The sequence below is a fragment of the Apteryx mantelli genome, chromosome 8 (genome assembly GCF_036417845.1).
Source record: "Apteryx mantelli isolate bAptMan1 chromosome 8, bAptMan1.hap1, whole genome shotgun sequence".
Classification (NCBI taxonomy): Eukaryota; Metazoa; Chordata; class Aves; order Apterygiformes; family Apterygidae; genus Apteryx; species Apteryx mantelli.
In genome coordinates, this window is record NC_089985.1 from 16,354,019 (window position 1) to 16,376,193 (window position 22,175).

General features: G+C 35.7%; 1 protein-coding gene across 1 annotated transcript in view; it reads right to left on the reverse strand.

Moving 5' to 3' along the window:
- Positions 1 to 22,175, reverse strand: part of KCNT2 (potassium sodium-activated channel subfamily T member 2) — a 167,574-nt gene that overhangs the window by 127,628 nt on the left and 17,771 nt on the right. The window lies entirely within an intron of this gene.

A 22,175-nucleotide genomic window follows, 5' to 3' on the forward strand; every position in this document is an offset into this window, starting at 1 on the left:
ATCTAGTTCATCTCCTTTCCATGTAGAATCCTTTTCATAATACTTGGACACTCTGTATTCTAAAGTTAGAAGCATCTATAGTTTTGATACAGATACTAGAATAATCTTCCAATTAAAGTATCTTTGTCAAGAAGATTGCCTTGATGTTTAGGTTAACTTTCCTTCTCATTTTAACTCCTCTCCTGTTAAATTGCCATTTTAATGATTCTTCTTCTTCTTACCTTGTTTATGTCTCTCGGTTAAGTGCTTGCTTGTTGAGTTCACTTCTAATTCAGTAGCCATACACTAAACAAACACAACCCTCTCTGGAATTCATCATTTTTGTCACAATGAAATACTGAGACCTGAAGGCAAAATCATAGTGCTATGTGGTGCAGAAAATAACTATGCTTCCTGATTATACTAAAGCAACAGTAATTACTTCCCCCTCCCCTTTCCCCCCAACTTCCCAGGATGCATTTCATGTCCCTGTCCCTCCATTCAGTGTGAGTGTAACTTATGCAGTTGTTTTCAAACTGGAAGGGAGAAAACTGTTGCAGGGACTGCAGGTGGGTGTTAATTATACAGAATAAACCTAGCTCATTCCAGAGTTGTGTGGCTGCACTGCTTGCCATAAGATCTGAGTGCAACACTAGCTCCACTTTCACTGAACTCCCTGCCGCATCCAAATGACCATATCTGCCTGACCAGTGCCAATTCTCCTTCAGCAATGAACCACCTTTCACTTTCCCCAGCATGCTTTCTGTACCTTCTTCAGAGTTCAGCTTCCAGCTTGAGAACTGCTATACTTTGCTGAAGAATATAGTGGCACCATCATAAAACTGAATTCCTTCCTCAGCTCTCACTTTCTTTGCATACCATAAGTGTTGCAAACTTGCATATATCTTTCTGTCTTTAAGTATATTTGACCTTTTTTTGAGAATTTCTTCTCAGTAGTCTTTTCTCTTTCACTGGCTGCCTGTACTTCGATTATTTTTTCTTAGATATATTGTTGTATATTTTTCCAGTAGGATCCTGCCTTTAGTTGTTCCCTCCTTACATGTGAAGCCATTGCTGAAATAACTCATATATAATTTAGTATTAACCATACTCCCTCCCTTACCCTAAGTAGTTGTCTAATACTGTATATTTTTGTACCTCTATGTAATTGCATGATAATTCCATTCTGGATTCAGAAGGGATGACATCTGAGAAAATACATGGCTTTTTCACGCTTGCTTATTTATTACCTTAGCTTTAGATATTATCACGCTAGGGTCAGTAGTTCATAAAAGAAGACCCTCTATGACTCACCAGGATCAGTTAATTTTAGTTAGTCACTTAGTTTTGGTGTGGTTTGTTGTAGTGTCCCTTGTAGAAAGGGAATTACATTGCTTCCTAATCAAAGGAAGCAGAAACATAACCTTTTTTTAAGCATTTATATTTATTAGAGCCAAGTTCTGTAACTTACAGAAATGTGAATGTATTGCCATGCAATGGCATGTGTTCAACAGAAAGAGTTAAGAGTAAACCCTACTGGGGACCAGCTTGAAACTTGCCTGCCCTACCTAGCTCTACCTCTTCTTAGGTAAGAACTTTTAAGTGGTTGGAATTAGGAAAGAGGAGAAACCTATCTGCTTTCCCCCTTTTAAAATAAAAGGGATTGCAACTGTATAATTTGAGGAGCTTGAGCCATAGGAATGTCCTAGAAACTCGCAACAGACTGGAAAAAATGCCTATTAGAGGAAGAACAGCCTGTTTCTGGGCTTCTATTAAGGTTAAAGAAAGTGTAGTGCTGTTCAAGACTGCAGGAGTCATTGGCACTAACAGAAGCATGGTTCTAGATAGTTGGGAACTTTAAGGCACGTAAAAGAAGGATGTCCAGGGGCTAATTAGCAGGTGAGTAGGTTTGGGATGTGATAGCCTGAGTTCTGCTTTGGTTCTCTGCACATTTCCCAAGGTACTCATTGTCGTTAACTCCATGACAGTTTTAGTGGGAAACACTTCCCATGACTTGGCAGCTGTCACATGCTAAGTGTATATACTTAATCTTCAAGGACATATTTTGGTAGGTAAACAAAGTGGCACAAGCTATTGAAGTGAGGGATGTTATTTAAGCACAATATTGGTGGCTTTTACTATTGTTATGCATTTTAAACTAGTGTCTCAGATTTTAGGTAAGAAAATTACAGTAGTCACTTACCATGAAAGAACAACATGTTAACAGTAAGCCATGATTTAATGACAATGAGGGAAGAGGATGTGGGAGCTAATCGCCCTCCTATCACTACCATTATGAATGGCTCTGATAGCCTTCTAACAGCTGTCTACTTCTACTTCCCTTTCCTTAGCAACCAGTGCTCCCGAGCAGACTGGGATTCCACAGTGCAGCAGTTTCCATGGCGAAATGCATTATGAATGCTGCTAACACTACTGCTATGTTCAACTCCTCCTTCTCCTTCCCCTGACTCTTTTAAAACTTAAGTAAAAACTGTATTGGTCTTCTGTATTTGCAGGAAATGTATTATCATGCACATATAATCAATGTATACTTTCATTGTACTCTGACTACCAGACAGATTATTTTGCTGAGTGCATACTAACTAGGTGAATATAACTAGGTGAACTAGTAGGTGAGTGTTAACCTTTAAGAAACACAATTAAATGGCTTAAGGAGCCATTGGCAACGATCAGGACAGAGGCCTCTGGATACAGTTTCTTTCCTAGTACTGTATTTTTTAATTCTAGGGAGAATGTTCACTCTACTCGAATCTTTGTAGTCTCATAAAGATTAAAATTTTACCTCAAATATTTGCTCTTTTCTATCTCTTTCCTTTATAAAGTGTAGCCTAGAAAATGAGTGTTTCAGGAAAGGGGCTTGAGTAAATTCTGCCCCTCACTTTCAATGTTAAAAAAAAATCACTTGATATTGTTAGAGAGGGCTCAAATAAGCACTTTCTGGCCCCCCCACCAGTACACCCTGACATTCTTGGATTCTTCTCTTGCCTTCCTTGCATCTCTTCTCTCTAATTAGCATAGTTGATAGTATAGCGAATACTTGCTGCAAGACAGACATTACTTTAGGGAGAACACATTAGAAAGCACCATGACCCATGTGGTCTGCATTGGAGGTTGGGGTGTGGTGTGTGTGTGTGGTGTTTTTTTTTCTTTCTTTCTTCAGCATAGCCTCAAAAGGAAGAAAATCATCTGCTGAATCACTAACCATTTCATATTTCTTGTTTCTCCCTAGAAATCTTCTATTCAGTTATATACTGGGCTGAAATTGTTTTAGGAGAGAAGTTTTATGACTATAGCTCTAAGGTGGCATGACTGTAAATACTGTGGGTGCTTATAATTGTTGAATAATGTTTAGAACATTTTGTTGTTTATTATACTGTCTAATGGTGTTGCAGATATTAACACACTCATTAAGCACTACTTAGTAAGATGTTTCAAATGAGTGAATGAACAGTATTTTTGCTGCAACAGAATAGTTATTTGAAATTTGGTTTCAAGCAAATGTAAATGTTTTGGTTTTGATGAAATGGTATACATGCAGATCAGTGAGATCAGTGTATGCAAATCATCTGGATTATGGAGTAGGATTGTTTTTTAATTCCATTTACTTAGTGTAAGTGAAACATAGCTTTTGTGCTTCATGCTTTTCCTCTCCTTGGTGTTTAAAAAAATATATATATTCTTATATATATATATAAAAAATATACAATACATAATAATTCAGTCCTCCCTTATCAGAAAAGAAATCAAGCTGATGACTTAAAAAACTTCCTTCAGGATGGATACCAGGACAGAAACATTGAAATCCCTGCCACACCCCCCTCCCCCCCAAAGAAAACAAGTACAGGAATGTGGTCAGTTAATCTCTTCTGACTTTTTCTATGCAGTAGGTATTGAGTACTCCATGAAAAGCTGCTTTTGGAAGTTAAAGAAAGGTCTTATGTTTTATTGATTCTTTCTTCGCTGGAAAATGCACAAATATGTGGATGATACACATCTGACAAAGACAACTGTAGTCACCTGATTCTCTTTAAAAAGATAGTTTGTTCTTTTTTAAAGCTTCTTTTTAAAATTAACTACCATTTATAGAGGTCCTTTCTATTTTAAACCTAACAGAACAATGATGTCAGTGGAATCTTTTGAAATATAAGTGTCTTAAAGTACCCAAAAAACAAGTATACATTACACTCTACTAACTGGTCCAGGATATAACTGGAGTAGTACATTTGAATGTAATGCAAAAATAAGTATAGCAGGGAAAATACTGATTCATGTCAAGGACACTAATGCGAAGTGTTTCTTCTCATGACTGTAAACAACTGGGGCCAATCTGTCTGCAATAAAAACTCCAGTTGCTTAACTAATTCTGCCTCCGCTTTTCCATTGCTATTTATAATATCATTCTAACTCCTAAATCATATTTTACTATAGTAAAAATTTTTCCTTGCACCCTCAAATCTACAAATTGCCTTTCTTTTGTAAGAAAGCAGCAGATATGGCAGAAATAATCCCTTCACAAACAAAATATAAGTAGGATTTTTCACTATGTGCATGCTGAGAGCTGCTAAATTGTCTATGCTCTATTTCTTGACAAATGGAGCCAACCTGAAGATAATTGTAACCGTTTATTTAAATATATTAAATCTTCATGGGAAGGGGCATTCCATGCTCTTTTTCCTAGAAAAAGAGCCTTGTAATATAGACACAATATTCTTTCTTTTTTTGTTGTTTTTTTAATTGAGATTTGCTGATCTAATATATGTGAAATCCTGTTAGATTTCAAACCTGAAAAGACTGAAAGTTTCTTTATTACCTAGGGTGTAGATAAGTGCTTAAAAATGAAGCATTTGAAGTGTTAAAATGAAGTGTTTTGTCTGAGCCTATTTTATAGTGAAAAAAGGAAATGGACATTTTTTTCTTATAGCTCTAATAAGATTAATGTATTTTAATGATGACTGTTTTAGGTAGAAGCTCTCTTCTTTTCAAAGCACTCTGAATCAAAACTCTGATTTGTTTAGAGCTTCACACAGGAATGGTCATGCTAACACATTTGACTTTCCAGGCCTATTTGTTCCATCAAAATCAATATGACAGAGCAAGACTGTTTGTCAAATGATGCTTCTTCATCTTGTGCTGAAGGAAATGGCAGTAAGTGCCATTACTGGCACTTAACTTGAGGAGGCCTTCTATTTGCTTCTGGTAGGAAATCAGTCTCTGGCTGCATAGGTCATGATGAACATAGAGCAAACAAAGTTCTGAGGTTTTTCATTTCCTCTCCATACTGAATGACAGTAACCCAAAACAAATGGTAGTAATTTTTTATCTGAGCCATGTTTGCTCCCACTCTTTGGAAAGACAAAGAGATGCTATTCCTCTTGCAGTTGGCAGCTTCCTAATTTAGTAGTCCATCCTTACAGTGTGAGCATGACATGATGGAGTTCTGGAGATCAAGACCATAATGTTTTTCTGAATACCTCAGGACATAGTTTTTAAGTTAACTCCTTACTGGAGCTATTTGCCATGCGCTATGCTGATGCAATCTAACATGTCTGCAATAGGGCCATGCATTCTCTTAAAGATGATTTCCAATAAGTGTAGAATAATTAAAACTGATAGATTTAAGGTAGTCGTCTTTATTGGTTTGCTCATAATAAACAGATATCCTTTTATGAAAAGTGTAAGTATTTTCAAGAGCTCTGCAGAACTATGTCCATATAATACTGTCTTGTACTATGTTGCTCATATCGATTCATCTCACTGTCAAGAACTGCAGAATATTGAGTTCCAAGATCTAGTGAAACATTTCCATTTGGGTTTTTGCCTTCCACCATGTCACTGGGCTCCTTACAGCCCCCACTGCTTACTGTGCCACCATCAACCTGACATAGCTGGAACAGCTAGTGCATCTCAGACACATTATCCACTATGGCTCTTGTTAAGTATGCTAAATAAAAATACAGTGTACTAAAATGACATGTTTGGAAACTGCACAGGTTTTAAATTAAGATCCAATAGCTACATTTGCTTCATTATCCTTAATTCTTCCTCTCATTATAAAAGGAAACATTTTCTTGCAATGGTGAATCAAATCATTTTTCCTTTTATGTTTATAGGACACAAGGAAGATATTACCCAGGTGTTCCTGTTCGATTTAACTATTCCAGATTTACCAGTTTTAGAACTGTAATTGCCTTCTGTTTCAAAGTTTCATTTATTATCCGAGCTGTGACTAGTCTGAATTGCTTTTTACCAAGTTTAAATGATCTCCAAACAAGATTCTAAAGCACTATCTGCAAGATTAATGTTTTGATCTGTATTTTGTTCCTTATTCTTATCACCTAAAGATTCCAAAATTGCTGCAAACCATTGTCCTACTAATTGCATTATCCAATTTTCTATTATTTACCAAAATACAAAATGATTAAAACTAGAATAACATTATGCAATGTCATTTAATTGTATCAAGGCTACACCTGATTATGCCTCAAAGTGGACTAAAGTCCCACATGCTCTCTGATCTTCATTCTGTATGTCCACAAAACTACAAGATAACATGTTCACTTCCTGGTGAAGCAGTATGTCAGGGTTGTCAGGGGAGCCGCCACTGAGGCTTCCAGCACTTTCCATCTCTCCCTTAAGCTTGTGATGCTGCTGCCCCACTAAGGACCCTATGAGTGATTAGCTTAACACTGATGATGTGACAGCGCAAGACACTGTCTGGCTGATGCGCTGCATTGCCATGTTCTAAAGTATTGCAAAGGCTGATGCTTTCTCCACTACCATGTTCTGAAACTCTAAATTCCATGACTAAGCATGTATATTCAGAGTTTGAAAACTTAAAATAAAATGTAGATGCTCTATAATATTTAACATTGTGAATGTATATCTGATAGAACACAGTTTCCACACCTTCTAATAATTGCTTTACAGTAAGCAGTATTACCTATTATCTCTTATTTTCACAGACTAATTCTTGCCATACTACTCTAGAACAACTTATGCAGTCTAATGGTCCAGTTCAAATTTAAACCGTCCTGCAACAAAAACACATTTGATCATCTTAATACTTAAAGACTATATGCTATATATATATATATGCATTTGAGAATCTTTTCTTTTTACAGGAAGGTTGATTTGAAAATCAGTTTCTAAATCAGCAAATCTGAATTAATCAATCCAGTGAAGCTTTTCTGGACATACCTACACTTGATTATGTAGCTGGAAAATGTTACCCATAATTCATGGATTCATAGAGAGATCAAGTGTCATCATAAGAATTCTGCCTGAATCAGTAATAATGGAGATAGAAATAGCATGCATTGAGTTACCACAAGTTAAAGAATAAAGGATCAACTATGCATGAAAAATGCCATGCTTTAGGAACCATATGTGCACTCAAACACATTTTATTGTATTTTTTCCAAGGAGCAGTGTTTGTTCCAATTGAAACAAATCCAAGATAGCACCAGAAAATAGGCCAAACAGAATTTTGAAATTACGAAATAAAAATACTTTTTTCTTTTTAAATTCCCCATTATCCACTCTTGCAATGGTTGCAGTCCTCATGCAAATTTAAAAAGGAAATTATCCTCTCCATCCTGCGCACATGAAAACCAGTAACAAAAAAACACCATTGGTGTGATGGTGCAGTAGCAATCACTGAATTTGCAACTTGTATTCCTTGTCTTTAGAAACATTTAAATTTCAAAAAATTTCACAGAAAATATGATGTTACTATGGGGAAAAGAAATCTCAAAGCAATCTCTCTAGTTTAGTGGCCCTACAAATAACATATATTTGACTTTATTGCAAATACACTTTCTGTTGCAAATCTGTTGCCTAAGGTGGAAAGTTAATACATCAAATATGAATGATGCATTAAGGAATAGTGTATTTGTAAGCTAAATGTTGCAAGAAAATTATATAAGGAAAATATTTGACAAGTTTTACCTAACTACTGGGGGGGGGGGAGGAGGAGAGAGGTTTAAAAGCACACACACGCACTTTTTAAAGTGAGTTTATTGCACCTGAAAATCACTTTTTTTTTTATTAACCTCTGGGTAAAAATGTTCCACCTGTAGGATATATACAGCATAGAGCTGTTGCAATGTAAATCCTTTATGTGAGGCTTTTTAACTATGTAAGTCTGAATACCATGAAAATCTCTGAATAATGAGCTATGCTTCATGAGTTTCAGATCCTATTCAGTTGTGTGTAATTGTGTCAATTAAATATATGTGCATAATATGGCGGGAGGAGGAGTGTTCTTTGGGAGGTTTTTGTTCTTTGGGGTTTTGTGGTGCTTTTTGGTTGTTTTTGGCTTGTGGTTTTTGTTTTTAGGTTTTTTGCTTCTTGGGAGGGGGGGTAGGGGACTTGTGTGTATGTGTGTGTATGTGTGTGTTTTTAATAATGCTAGTAACTGCTTGTCAAAAAGACACTTGAAAAAATATTTTGCGTATCAGACATGCTGACCACAGTCAACCTGGATTAACTATATATTAGTTGGAGGAGTGAAAATCTCAATAACTCATCACAGACTACCATATCTCTTTATATTTTGTTTCTCCTCAAAATGTATTTTCTGTTCATCAGGATAATTTCTCTCTTGTTTTACTGAGATTATTTTTCTGTACCAACTTTCCTCTTTACCATTCGACAAGCACTTAATTTTTGTTTCAAGGGAAAGGTTGCCTTACTATGATAGGCAACAGGACAGCTGGTGATTCATGAGTAATGAACTACCTTATGAGAAGGAGGAGTCATGTGTCTAACATGCTCTATTCCTCTGTATCACATCTACATGTCCCTATCACCTGTTGATGCTCTAAAGCAAAAGTGAGATGGCAGATCATTCTCATACGACAAAACTGTTCCTGCTTGTTGACCCTATCCTCTTTGAGATAGGCAGGCATACACAGTATGATATAGCTTGCCTGGGTACCCCACATATATAGTATGAAGAAATTATAAAGGCTTGTTCTTAGAATATCAGCATAGCTTAAGTTGTTGGCTTAAAATTTCACATCAACAGAATTTTCTACTGTAATATTTTACTGCTACTCATTGCAAACGCTCAGTTTGTAGCTATGTATTAATGCTGACCTAACTTGTCAGTTGTAACAATACTGCTGAAACGTTATGGTAGTAAGACCAGTAATGTATCCTCTGCCCCTCTCAAAAAATCCTAGTAAGCTTCCCCAAGCAGACTCATGTGTATATATCAGCTCTACACTGAAGACCACCCCTGACCCTGAAGCCTGTTTTAGGAATTGCTTGTGGCCCTCCATCTCTTCACATTCTAGCTCCTTCTTCTTCCTTTGGCTCACTGAGAACTCTCCCCTCCTGCTCCATTCTCAGCTCACCATTTGCTCACCATTCTCGTTCCAACTCCTTCTTTTCTTATTCCTCCACCCCAATTTTAAGAACATCTCCAATCCTTTCTTCCAAAGTTCCTTTACTCCAGTCCCTTGCAGAGTTTACACTGTCCCATCTTCCTCTGTCTGCTGCAGAATTTCACTTTTTTTCTTCGAAAACATTGAGGTAATGGCACACTCTCACTCCTTTGGTTCCTTTTCTTCGTTCTCATTCCCTTTGCTTTCAACACTCCTTTCTTTGCACTCTCGCCATCTGGAATTGTAACTCAGCACTCTGATTTCCTTTTTCTTGGTAGCTAGTCTTTTCTGTTCTCCTTTGGAACCTTCCTTGCCTTTGGTCATAGTCTTTCTTTCATTTTGCATCCACTTTCTCTTTTGCGGGAAGAACTCATTCTCTCCCATAGCACCAGCAATTAAGTATCTTCATTGACAACTCCAAAATTTATTTCTTCAGCTTTGATTTGTCCTGAAACAGCAAGCCAGCACCTCCACTTGTCTTTACATTTTTCCTGATGTATTCCCACCACCTCTAGTCAGAACTATCCATGTTCTCTTGTCACTTTATCTTTTAGCTTAATAGTAATGCTGAAAGTTATTTCTTCCCTTCTGAATTCCTAGTGTTCAAAATCTTGGCTTGTGCTATGGATATCTATTGACTTTACTACTGCTAAACCATCATTTTGTGATCTTGAAAAATCTTAGCCTTTTGAGATGCCTAGCTTCCCTCTCTTGTTATTTCATTAATTTTCTGCCAACTTCCAGTATTATACATTAGGATAGCCCACAATTATCAAGGCTTCAATGAACTCCACAGCTTTGTATAAATGTCATATGGGTGTTTAGGTGCTACACTGTTGGTGCTATATGGCCCTTTAAAGAGATCTCTTCTTCAGGCAAACAGAAACTTAACAGTGAGAGTGTATTATAATATCCACTCTATGTGCTACAAAATAGATGGAAGACAATTACAGAATTGTATCACTGCTACTCCAACACTTCAAATATGATGTTATTTCACAGTAGATTTTATTTTGGTAAGTTTGGTTTCAGTCTGCATGCTCCCAATTTAATTTTTTTTCCATTCTCTTACATAGCTAGCAGTTAAACACTGAGGGACATTGTCATGGAGATTATCCAGACAAAGACAGGAACAGGTGTTCACAGAAATGATTAGGCAGGCTTGTTTAAGACAAAATTATGAATGGTTTGAATATAAATGAGTGGTTAAGTTGAAGAAACAAACCAAAAAAAAAGTAGAAACAAGGATGATTTAAGTGATTTAAGGATGCTTTAAGTGATTTTATATATGATAGTCTTTCACCACACAATTATCAAATTGATTTAAGTTGTGCTGATCATTAGTTATTGCATATCTGTGTATTTGATTACAGAACACTTCAGAAAGGGAGTATCACTTGCTAATATTCAGCATACAAAAACACGTCATTAATAGACTGCACTTATCTCCTGTTTGCTTCTAATATAATCTTTTTGTTGGCCCAGAACTGATGATTTGGGAAATAGAAATCTCTTAGCACCACTAACTTTCATTAACGGGAATGATTCCCTTGACTAGTGACATCAGTAGGTTTGTTAGAACCCACTGGCAGTGCCTGCAGCACTATCTACAGATTTCATGAGAAAGAGAAGAAAGCAATGTGTGAAATAGATAATTGCTTCATTCAACCGCAGAGAAAACCTGACCTAGTACAATTACAAAAATATATTTCATGATGGATTAAATTATGAAAGCATAATGTATAATGTCTTAGAAATATTTGTGAAGTTTGTATTATAGCATCATGTTTTGTAAACATGAGGAAAACAACATATAACTTAGAGTGGGGTTTTACTAAGCAAAATACAGCACTTGGAAATGTTAAAAAAAGTTTTTTGCTATAAAGTCACATAGCAAAACTTTATTAGTAGCTATCGGCATAATGCTCAATAACTAGACTACACTTTGCAGTACAATTTTGGGAGTTTGGTACAGGTATTTCAGAGAAGGCTACTAGCAAGTATCTTATTTTCTCTATTTTCTTTGAAAATCAAAAGGAACACACTTAAAGAACAGCTAATGCTATATAGTGGCTAGTTTTATCTCCAGCATCATTAAATGTTCAGACATCACTTATGTATCATTGTTTAGTTAAAAACAAAACAAAAACACTGTCAGTCCTAAATTGAGTAAATTATCTTCCTCCCCTCAATTACAGAATAAATACCTGTCAATCTCCAATTAGGAACAAATGTGCATCTGTTTTAGTTACACCCAATTTCAAAGGGGAAAAAAAATCCATCGGAACAACTGCCTATCACTTACAAACTCTTGTTACCATTTACCTCTTTCAGATCAGATACTGAAGATTCAAGTTCTGGAAAGGGTACAAATGTGGATCCTCAAGGCAGTAGTTTGGGGGACATACTAGTTGTCTTCTCAGTGTTCTGCTGAAGTGCTTTCAGTTTGTTCCTTCAGTCCAAACATATATACAAAATATGACTATAACAGTTTTGTCCACATTTTTACTATGCATACTGTTTGGAGGATGCTGCTTTGAGCTTACTTTTATCTGTGGCCAGCACCTTTGAGTCAAGGCTACTTGACACAGAAAAATGTTGATGAGGCAGGAAGACCAGTGTTCCAGTTAACATGTTAACAGCACACTGCCCAATCACTACCAAATAACTTGTCACATTTTTCTCTTCCTATTTTTCTTTCACCTCTCACCTTTGGTTAAAGTGTTTATGAACTGAGTTTTTTTACCTTGCCTTTTCTCTGTATTTTAAGTGTTTCCTATTACAGTAGTTTTTTGATGTCATATATTGGTTGTAATGAATCACACAGTTGTTGAGGGATTGTTGCAACCAAAAAACATGTCAAATATTGTTTGCAATTGTGATTCATTAAGGGAGTTGCCTTTTATTCCAGCTATGGAGTATAGCATTTGGCTTCTGCTTAATTTCTAACTTTTGGAATAAAAGTGAATCATCATAATTGATTATCCTGTACTATAAAACACAGCTTTTTAAAGTTGCTGAATGTTTTTCATTCTCACAATGAAACTTTTTGAAGTGATCAGGCAGCAGTGTGGCCCAGTGATGTTAATTTACTTTTTAATCAATCAGAAGCTTCAGTGCTTCCCCACGTGGTCTGTGTCAAGTTACTGAGTCTTTTTACTTCAGTTTCACCAGCTGTAACATTGAGGTAGTACTCATCTCTCTTATAAGGCTATTGTGTGGAATGAATAGATAATCCTCAAAAAGGAGGGATGTTAACAGGAGTGTGGCAGGTTGACTTGTATACTAAACACCCATTTTTGTCTACCAAATTAATTCTTCCATTATTAAGCCACTAAGTTGTCTTATGAGATCAATTTAACTAGACCTGTACAAAATATCCCCATTTTACAGATGGAAAAAAATCAATATACAAGATTGAACTTTTTCCCAAACATACAGTGAGTCCATAACAGAATCAGAAATGGAACCTCAGAATTTGCACCTTCCTGCACAAAAACTCTATCCACTATCACTTCTTAGAAAAAGCATGCTTCTATAGACTACATATCTGGTGTAGTGTACTCTCTACACTCTGGTATATACTGTACATGTGATCCTTGATTAAATACAAGGTTCAGGTCATTAAAAAATGCTGGCATGTCTCCTGATGAACTGCTCATCTTTTGCTTCAACAAAGAATTAGGGATTTTAACAGTTAGGAGAAAATCAGCAGGATGACAATGCTGTCTCTCTCTCTCTTTTTTTTTTTTTTAACAACTCTGGAAGAATTTAAGATTTTAGTAGGCAAGGCATGAAAAAGATCATATTTTTAGACCAACATACATAGAAGGAAAAGACAGAAAAGTTCTCAGACAGACTTTGAGGAAGGCAGGAATACCAAGAGCTTGCCTGTTTTTTGGTTTCTGTTTTTTGTTTTTTTTCCTCCCCATCTAGACCAGTTAATTAAAAATAACCCCTTCCTACAAACCTTCTCTCACTTAAATGTGTAGAGCTTCATGGCTGTCATCCCATATGAGAAGTAGGATTCATAGGAAACTGAATGTCTAACCCGTCAGAAGCAGAAAACTGATGATAGCTAACCTGAACTCCAGTACCAAAGCTTTTTTCTAAATTATGCAATCAGAAGGGAGAGAGGTGCTGATATCCTTGGGATAGTGCTAGTCAAACTCTAGAAACAGAACTACTGCAACTGTCAAGACAAATTAGCCCTATACAAAAATTTTTGTTTGGAAATAAAAATTTCTAATAGAAAGGTATCTACTGATACCTTTAGCTCACATACAAAAAGAAAAATAACTGAGTCTTAAATTCTCCTGGTACATTTTGTCATCTCTAGAATATTAAAGAAATAAAAATCTTAGACTTAATGCTCATCTTAGATATGGCTGTTTATGGGCATGGCCACCTTTCTTATATATTAGAAAATAAGTATGTGTGGATGAAACAGTTCTCTTCACTTAAGCATGGCAGCTATTTTTTTTTCTTTTTTAGTGATCCAGACTGCACCTTTTTGAAAACAGCAAGAAGTAGAAAAGTAGGACAAAGCTGAGAGTTGTTAGTGTATAGTATCCTTGCAGATTAGATTGCTTATCTGATTGTTATTTTTACTCGAAATATAAGGAATTAAGATTTTTTTAAATTTTTTTTAAATGGAGCAGCAAGGCAAAGAAAAAAAACAGATGGATTAAAAAAAATCCAGAACCAGAACCTAAAACCTTGTGGGTGAATCCCAATCAGGTATCACCTGACCAAGTGTACAAGATAATTTTGAGTCATTAATGTTACCTTAAACACAGAGCCAGCTTCCTATCAAGTCTGATAGAAAGGTTCTTTTCCCTTAGAGTTGGGTAAAATGAATGCATAGTAAGAATATTTACACTAGAATACGTCCTCATTGCTTCAAATATTTCATTACTATTTTTCAACAGAAACAAAAGGGATTTTTTTTCTATTTCAGTTCCACAGTGTATTTTACACAAAACTGGCAGATCAGTGTGAGATTCAGAAGATATATTGATTGTTCTCTAATACAGTTCCACAGCTTTTTACTGTTACTATCTTGCTTTATTATTACTTCTGTTTGCTGGCTCTTCTGCTTTTGGTTTTCATTGTACTATGTTAGTTATGTTTGGTATTGTTCCATTATAACCAACATTTATTAACTGTTTCTTGGAAAAATGCATAGCATAATTATGTCCAGTCAGAATTCAATTTCTGGAGATTTGTCTCAAAATGAGATTTTTGGGCTTAGTAAGTCAACCTATATTTTCACCTAAATCATAGTAAATTATAGGGAAATGGAAAACGAAATGTAAGTTTATGAAAAAATGTCTTAAACTACAGCATCCAGTATAAACAGCAGATTTTACATTATGCTTGTATGGACAATTAACATTTCATAAGTAGAGAAGTTTCAGAAACAAAATATTCTGAGTTTTAAGGTAGAAATGTCAACATGTTATGTCAAAATGACAAAGTTCTGTTTTTCTTTTGCAAATTGTTTTTGTTAAAGAAGGTAATTATATTTTGTATTTCCTCTTTGTTTATTAAATTGAAAATCTTCTGAAAATGTCCAAGAAAATGCTTTCATCATACCAAATAATGGTTTTGGTTTGATTTTTTTTGATTGCTTGGGTTTTCTGGTGCAATTAAAATAGGACTTTTTAAACTACTTATGTCTTTGTAGTCTTAAAATTGTTTCCTGCACAACTATAGCTACTATGCAAGATATTATGATGTCCTTTGTATCACATTGACTTGGTGGGATGTAATCTATACTCTATATTCTTCTTTTGGGAACTGTGTGCTTCTTCCCATACTTCTCTGCTCTAAATTAATGGTCTTGATTGCTTTCTAAATAACTACATGGAGATGATAATATGATTCCTAGCAGTTTAACAGCTTCCACAGGGTTCAGCAGTAAAAATGGCAAAAATAAGGTCATCTTCACTGAAAATACTGAGGAAAAGTTATAAGAAGTATCAGATGAATTGGATTAGTCAGCAGTTTCAGAAAACAACACTGCATTTGTCCTTCAAATGTTGAAGACTTTCTTTCCAAGTGTAAAACTAAACATCAGTACACTTTACATTTAAAATCACACTTTTTTTTTTTTTAATGGGCACCTAAATAGATGTCCCTAAGCAATCTGACTTCTCTGGTCCCATTCAGACTGACCTGATTTTTCCATTTTTCTGCTTCCTAAAGCTGTTTTCTTCAAGACAATCTAAGCAAAACTTGATTTGTTTTGCACAAAATGTCTATATTACTAGTATTTGCAGGAAAAGTGAAGCCTGAAACTTAGCCTATTGCTCTAAAACGATTATAAAACTGATGTGCAGATAATTATCCCACCCGTCTAGAAGTAATAACCTTGAGAAAGTAACATCTGAACATACTGCAGTTGCAAATAATCTAAAAATTCAGCTTCAAAGTGCTGCATCCTATGACACATTACTAATATAATGCCTCTGAACTTCAGTCACACAATTCCCTCAAAAAATTTTGTTTGCTGTGGAAAAACTCTTGCAGGTAGAACTTGTCTCCAGTCAATGAAAATTTGGCACTCACTTCACAATGGTTTCATTTGTGCTTATTCTGCAAAAGCAATCCAGGCATGACCTACATTTCCAGAAACTCGTATCAGTGGTACTTACTGCCAACTCATGTGAAGCTGAACAGTGGAATTTTGATACATTATAACCTCAAATATTTAGACCTTTACTTTGCCAAAATTAAGTAGGTGTTAATTTTAGTCTCCAGTGAGACTATCTGCGGTCTGTATGTACATGCCTACACACCTCTGATTCCTTGTTTATTTGACCCCTTGTGTGTTTTCTTCAGCAAACACTGTAGAAGGTGTAGTTTCTTAAGTTTGGGAATGGGAAGGGAGAAGGATGCTCGATTTTACTTTCTGCTACCACCATTGCCACTTACTCCCTTCTTTCCATCCCTAATCTTCACAACTTCCTCCTGCATCCTACAGCTGCCAAGGTTTGCTTTGTCATCTCCCAGTTCCCTCCAGAGAAGACTATGATGAGTGTGGACTAAGCGCCAGGACTCTGTGCAGCAGACTCTCTCGCAGTATTTTATATATCAGGAAAAAGGCTGGCTGAGTTTTATGCTATATGAAAGGTAAATTCATGTACACCTCTACCTAGTCCTACCAAATCTTTTACATTAATATCACTAGTGAGAGAAGGTATTATTTGTTCAGAGAAATGGCTTGATCTTTATTTGGCAAGTGCAATACAGTTTAAGTGCAACAGTCCAAATCACTACTGCAACAGTAATCCACAAAGGCCAAATGATGAGGCTGACTGATTACTTTGCCAGGTGTGATTTTAAAAAAAAAGGGGAGGGGGGGGATGCATGAGAAACAATTGTTACGAAGGATGCAGGTTTTGAGGCTGCAACTACCACAATGAGGCTTAAGGGCAAGTTGGAGAAAGCTGTAGAAGGTGACAAGTCAAAAGTGGCTTAATAAAAGCAGCTGCCCAGGATTATAATCTACAGTCAGTAGCTACTTTACACAATGTCACTCCATATGGCTCCTTACTTTTCCAACTTGCAATGCAGGGAACAGCAGCCTCTGAAAGAGGCCCAAGGCTTGTGTTTTGGTGTGAGCTTTCTAATACTCGGACTACAGAGAAAGGGCTGCTACCAGAAGCCTGGCAGCATAAAGGTGTCTAGGACATGAGGCTGTGCCTGGGCTGTCCTTCCAGGTCTACCAGTTTTAATTCGGGCTAACTAAACTCTTTAAGGTTGTGGTATATAAGAGAGAAACATGCAGCTAGGTGAATACATAATATAGAAAATACATAGTTGTGTGTTGTTGAGCAGAAAGTCTTCTACTGGTGTATATTTAGGATCTCTCTACAGAAGCAGCAAAATCACGAAAGAGTAGTTAAATGCATGTCCTCAGTGAATCATCTATTTGATATTTATCAGCTACTTCAGGTTCTCAGGAAAGTCATATAGGCAGTTTTTAGTTTACAAATGCAGTATCTGTTTGAGTCATGAACTAGATAGATAGCTGATTATTTATCAATATGTAATTAACTGGTTTCTCACTACTACTCTCAGCAATGCAATTTCATGCCAGCTGTGATTAAATCTATCAGTATTCACCAATCAACACTGGATTTGCATGTTACCAGGTAAACCAGTGGTACAGATTTGAGTATGAATTAGATGCAAACACAAAAACTTGTTTCTGTCAACCATGTCAGATGGACTTGTGCTGTTGACAGACAGTAGTGATACTCTGTAAAGTCAGTATGTGATTTTATGAACAGTGTAAGCCAGGTGAAGAATGTGAGATCTCCACAAGGGAGACTCCATTCATGTCACCCTTTACAAAGGGGTGATTTCTAGATAAGTCAGATCTGCTCTGATTGAATATATACATATATTTTTTTTGTTTGGAGACTGAGTTTTCAATTGGATCAGCTTGTCAGTCAGATTCACCTTCATTTTTGTGATTATCACAACTAATGCAAAGAAACAGCAGATGCTCCTGAATGGTGGAAAAGGCAGGACCTCAGTGGAACTGCAGTGTTAGACTGGCTTGCAGTGATTTAGACCATCCTTTCATAGTGGTGCAGAAGACTTACTTTGGCATAAATTTGCTGTCACAAAGTTTACGGATCAATTCTTTCTGTTAAGTGGCCGTGGCTCAGTATCACAGATAAGAATGAAAATAATGGAAGGAAAGGGTGGGTGGGGAAATGACAACCAAAAATACTTTGTCTGGAAACTGTACAGTGTGATACTCATGGCAATGCATCCATAAATATGATTGCATAGGTTATTTATGGTGTCATCTAATCTTTAGTTCAAAATTGCTGTTATCTATAATTATGCTTAAAATTAAATCTTGATTTAGCATAATAAATTGTTGTACACATTACCACCGAGACTTTTTCTGGTTATATATATTTCCATTATTGATCCTTTAGTCAGTGTGTTTTCTAGGAAAGGCCTTCCATTGATTCTGTAAAGTATCTATGCTATCCATAATGCATTGTTCTCTTATATATCCATTCAGAATTTTTGCAACTGGCAGACATATATTTATAAATTCAGCATTTCAAAACTAATTAATTTGGTTCATTTTTTGTCTCCTTCAAAAATCTGGACAAATTTATTATCATGTGTTCATAATTAATTGTATAAAAATAGGTGATACTTTTATAGGCTTAATTCTTAAACACTGATCCATAAGGTGCTAAAATATTTCCCAGTGAATTATGAAAATTCATATATCAGTCACTATTTTTCTGTTAGAGCTCCTGCAGGAGTAGTTTAAGCAGAATGTATCACTTGCTTACTTGATTGTGCTAATAACCATTCAATCAAAGTCCATTTCAGAAACACAAGTTACTCCAGTCTAAGATAGTACAGCTCTTCCTCTGCTGTCTTCCTTTAATCACACTGCTTCTGTTAGGCTGTCTGATAATAAGATTTTGTAACAATTGACTAATGTGAAAGTCCTAGAACACATTTCAGCACTTCAGAACATAACATCAGGAACACTTTGGTATTACTAAAAAAACCCTGCTGGTTTGTTTCAGTAATAACTGTATTGATGATAAGGATAAAATAGGGAGAAGAATATGGGAATGGGAGGAGTACTGACAGAGGAGAGAGATGGGAAAGAGAGCATACCAGAGTGAGGCTATATCAAGATAAGTATCAGTGTGTATTAGTTCTGCTCTTATGTACATCCCCTTATCACTCACTACGGTCTGCTAAACTGACTAAAGAGACCAATTTAGTCTGCTGAATAATGGACTAAACGCTCTGTCTCAGTGTGGCCACTCTTCTGTTTTAAAAGAAACCTAGATAAGCAAAGCCTAGATAAGCAAAGTGACTGGCAAAAGATTAATACGATGAGAGCTTTCACCCTTATTAGGGGAGTTAGAAAGCTTACAATCTTAATTTTCACCTGTGTAAATTTATAGTCAACTGAAACAGTGCTCTACCCTGCTGGCTTATTAAAATGAAGCATAATACAGGTCCCCATTTCCATTTGAGTTCATAAAATCAAAATTAATCCTTTTTACAGGCATAGAGTTATGTTTGAGAGATGTACAAGTAAGAAGATGTATAACCACAGTATTCCCAAGAGGAGAATTTATAGGTTATCTATTGCTTTTTTCTGTGCTAAAGTGATTCTGAAGAAGCAACAGTTACCCACAGCCAAGAGCTGCATCCCCCATTCTACTCTATCTGCGCAAATAGATACCTACACATGAAGGTTATCAACCCACTGTTCTGTCTGGACGGAGGCAGTTACCACTGTAACCTTGTCTATTTTTCTTTCAGACATTCTTGCATCTTCAACTTGGCTGCCTTCAAATGTTCTTCTCTCCAGTATCAATCTGTTGCATGCCTTCAGGATTGGGGTAGTTTAGTACACTGAATTCCTCACTGTTTGAATATATATTTGATCTATATTTTCTGGTCCTGTGTTCCATCTACTTACTGCACATTGCTAGACTTCTGTTCCATTCTTTCTGAAATGGGAATGATATGTTCCTATGTTTTCCTGCAGTGTTCAGACCTTGATCAAGGTCTCTGGATTGTATCCAAACATAATTAAAAATAAATATACAAGGTAGATGTATATGAGGTTCAAAAGCAGATTTTTATATATCCCAGTGCCTTCCTGCCAGTGCTCTTTTGTTCCTGAATTTTTTTGTCTTTATGGACTTCTAAGAATGTTTTGTATTAAAAAATTCAAATACAGTAGTCTCAAGGATTCAATTCTGTTGCCACTTAAATTGGAGAGAACCTTAATACTTTAAACTGACAAGAGACAGACCTTAGTAAGGAATGTTCTCAGTTTTTGTGGAGTTGTATAAGCTACATTCTTAGCACAAATATCTTAGTGCATTTTCTAATTGGATGTGAACAACATGCATGGGGATAGTAGTCTCAGATTTACAGCTAATGTTCTTTAACGAGTATCATAATTCTGCTTAGTTTTATACATTCCAGTTGTTATACTTGTAATATTTCTAAAAAGTTTCCAGGCATGGAGACTAGGTTACAATGCCGGACAACAGATTTATGTGTTTTGTAACCACAATATTAGAGATAAAAGTAAAGATTTAAAAATGGTGGATAAATAGCATCATGGCAAATGACTAACAAAAATTATTCTCCCTGAGTACATTAAGATTGATAAGAAGATAAATACTGGTTAGAATGTCAACAAGAGATGAAAAAGAATAAATGGCACCCATGCCAAGACCTACAAGTTGGATTTAGCCTGGGAATAAACTAGGAATGAAGCAAATGACAGATATAAATAGAACATGAGCTGTAGCACTCTGCTCCATTATGAGATAATTGGAAAAGATAGATAAGGGGGAACTCTGAAGTGAACATCATGTACTTAAATTTTTATAAGGCATTTCAAAAGGTTCTCTGGAGATTGATACTGAAGGTACAAAATCAAATACTTATAATGAGGAAAAGAAGTAAACAACCCCAAAAGTAAATAAACAGGGTGGATATAATACAGAGCACCAATGCTTGCAAAAGTCACTTTCTTTAGGAAAGAATGTATAGTAACAATGCCATTATGTCTATAGAAAACATACCATCTTTTTTTTACTTATTCAGTATAATAAAAGTAAATTAGTTTGAAAGTCAAAGAGAAAAAAAAAATCTACTGAATAGGAAGATGATATAACTTGAAGAAAAATAAAATAGATAAAAGCCTTTTTTGTAAAGGAATATAAAATGTTCCTGTAGCCAGAACAGAGAGAATCCTAACTGAATAAGCCAGAAAACCTCTTATAGATGTAGCAAAGCAGAGGCTTGTTGCACCCATAAAGGAGAAGCAGACTAATCAAGATAATATTTGCTTGCCTTGAGCCCAGACATAAGCACACTAAAATAACAACGACCAGCAACAATGAATAAGCATTTTGCAACCTGTATACATATATTCTGTTGCAACACAAGGAACTAGAAATCCGTATATTTCAACTCTTTTCCTATTGTGTGAATATACTGAACATGTAGGTAAAAATGTGATCATAAGCATTTATTAACCAGATTGTGTGACTGCTGTACATCTGGTCACAGAAGGGAGACAAATACTTTGCGGTCGAATGGGGCAGACATACTTCAGGTATAGGATAGGCTACTTTGACACTGGTGAAGGGGAGAAGTGGGAAAAGGCTGTCAGAACTTTGTATATTCCTTGGCATGTATATTAAGTGTTCAAATAATGTAGCTGCACAATATAATTGCTAGTGATTACCTCTTATTTTTTAATTATCTTTATTACCTTGGTAAAATAACACACAGCTGACATGCAAGTGATAATATAAATACATTTATGTCTGCTCTGTGAATTATATTTTATATATCAGTAATGTGTGTGAGAAGCAAAGTATTTGGTATGCTTATAGGTGGAGGTAAGAGCAATCAACAGATTGCTGCAAAAATACTGTGGTTAGTCAGACAAAAAAAACAGGCTAACTATCCATTGTTCAGTTCATCTGAATAAAGATTTCTTAAGGCCCTGATTCTGGAAATACTTCTCAGATGGCTTTATTATCATTTATTTTACCAGAACATTATGAATTCTAGTAGATGAGGACATCACTTTGCACTGAGAAACACAGAACAGAAGAATAGTCTTTGCTATTAAAAATTTATGACTAAATATATAACAGAAGATACAGAATTTCATGACATTAGTTGTTATGATAAACAGTGGTCTTAGCATAATAAGTATTAAGGTAGGATTAGGAATGAAAA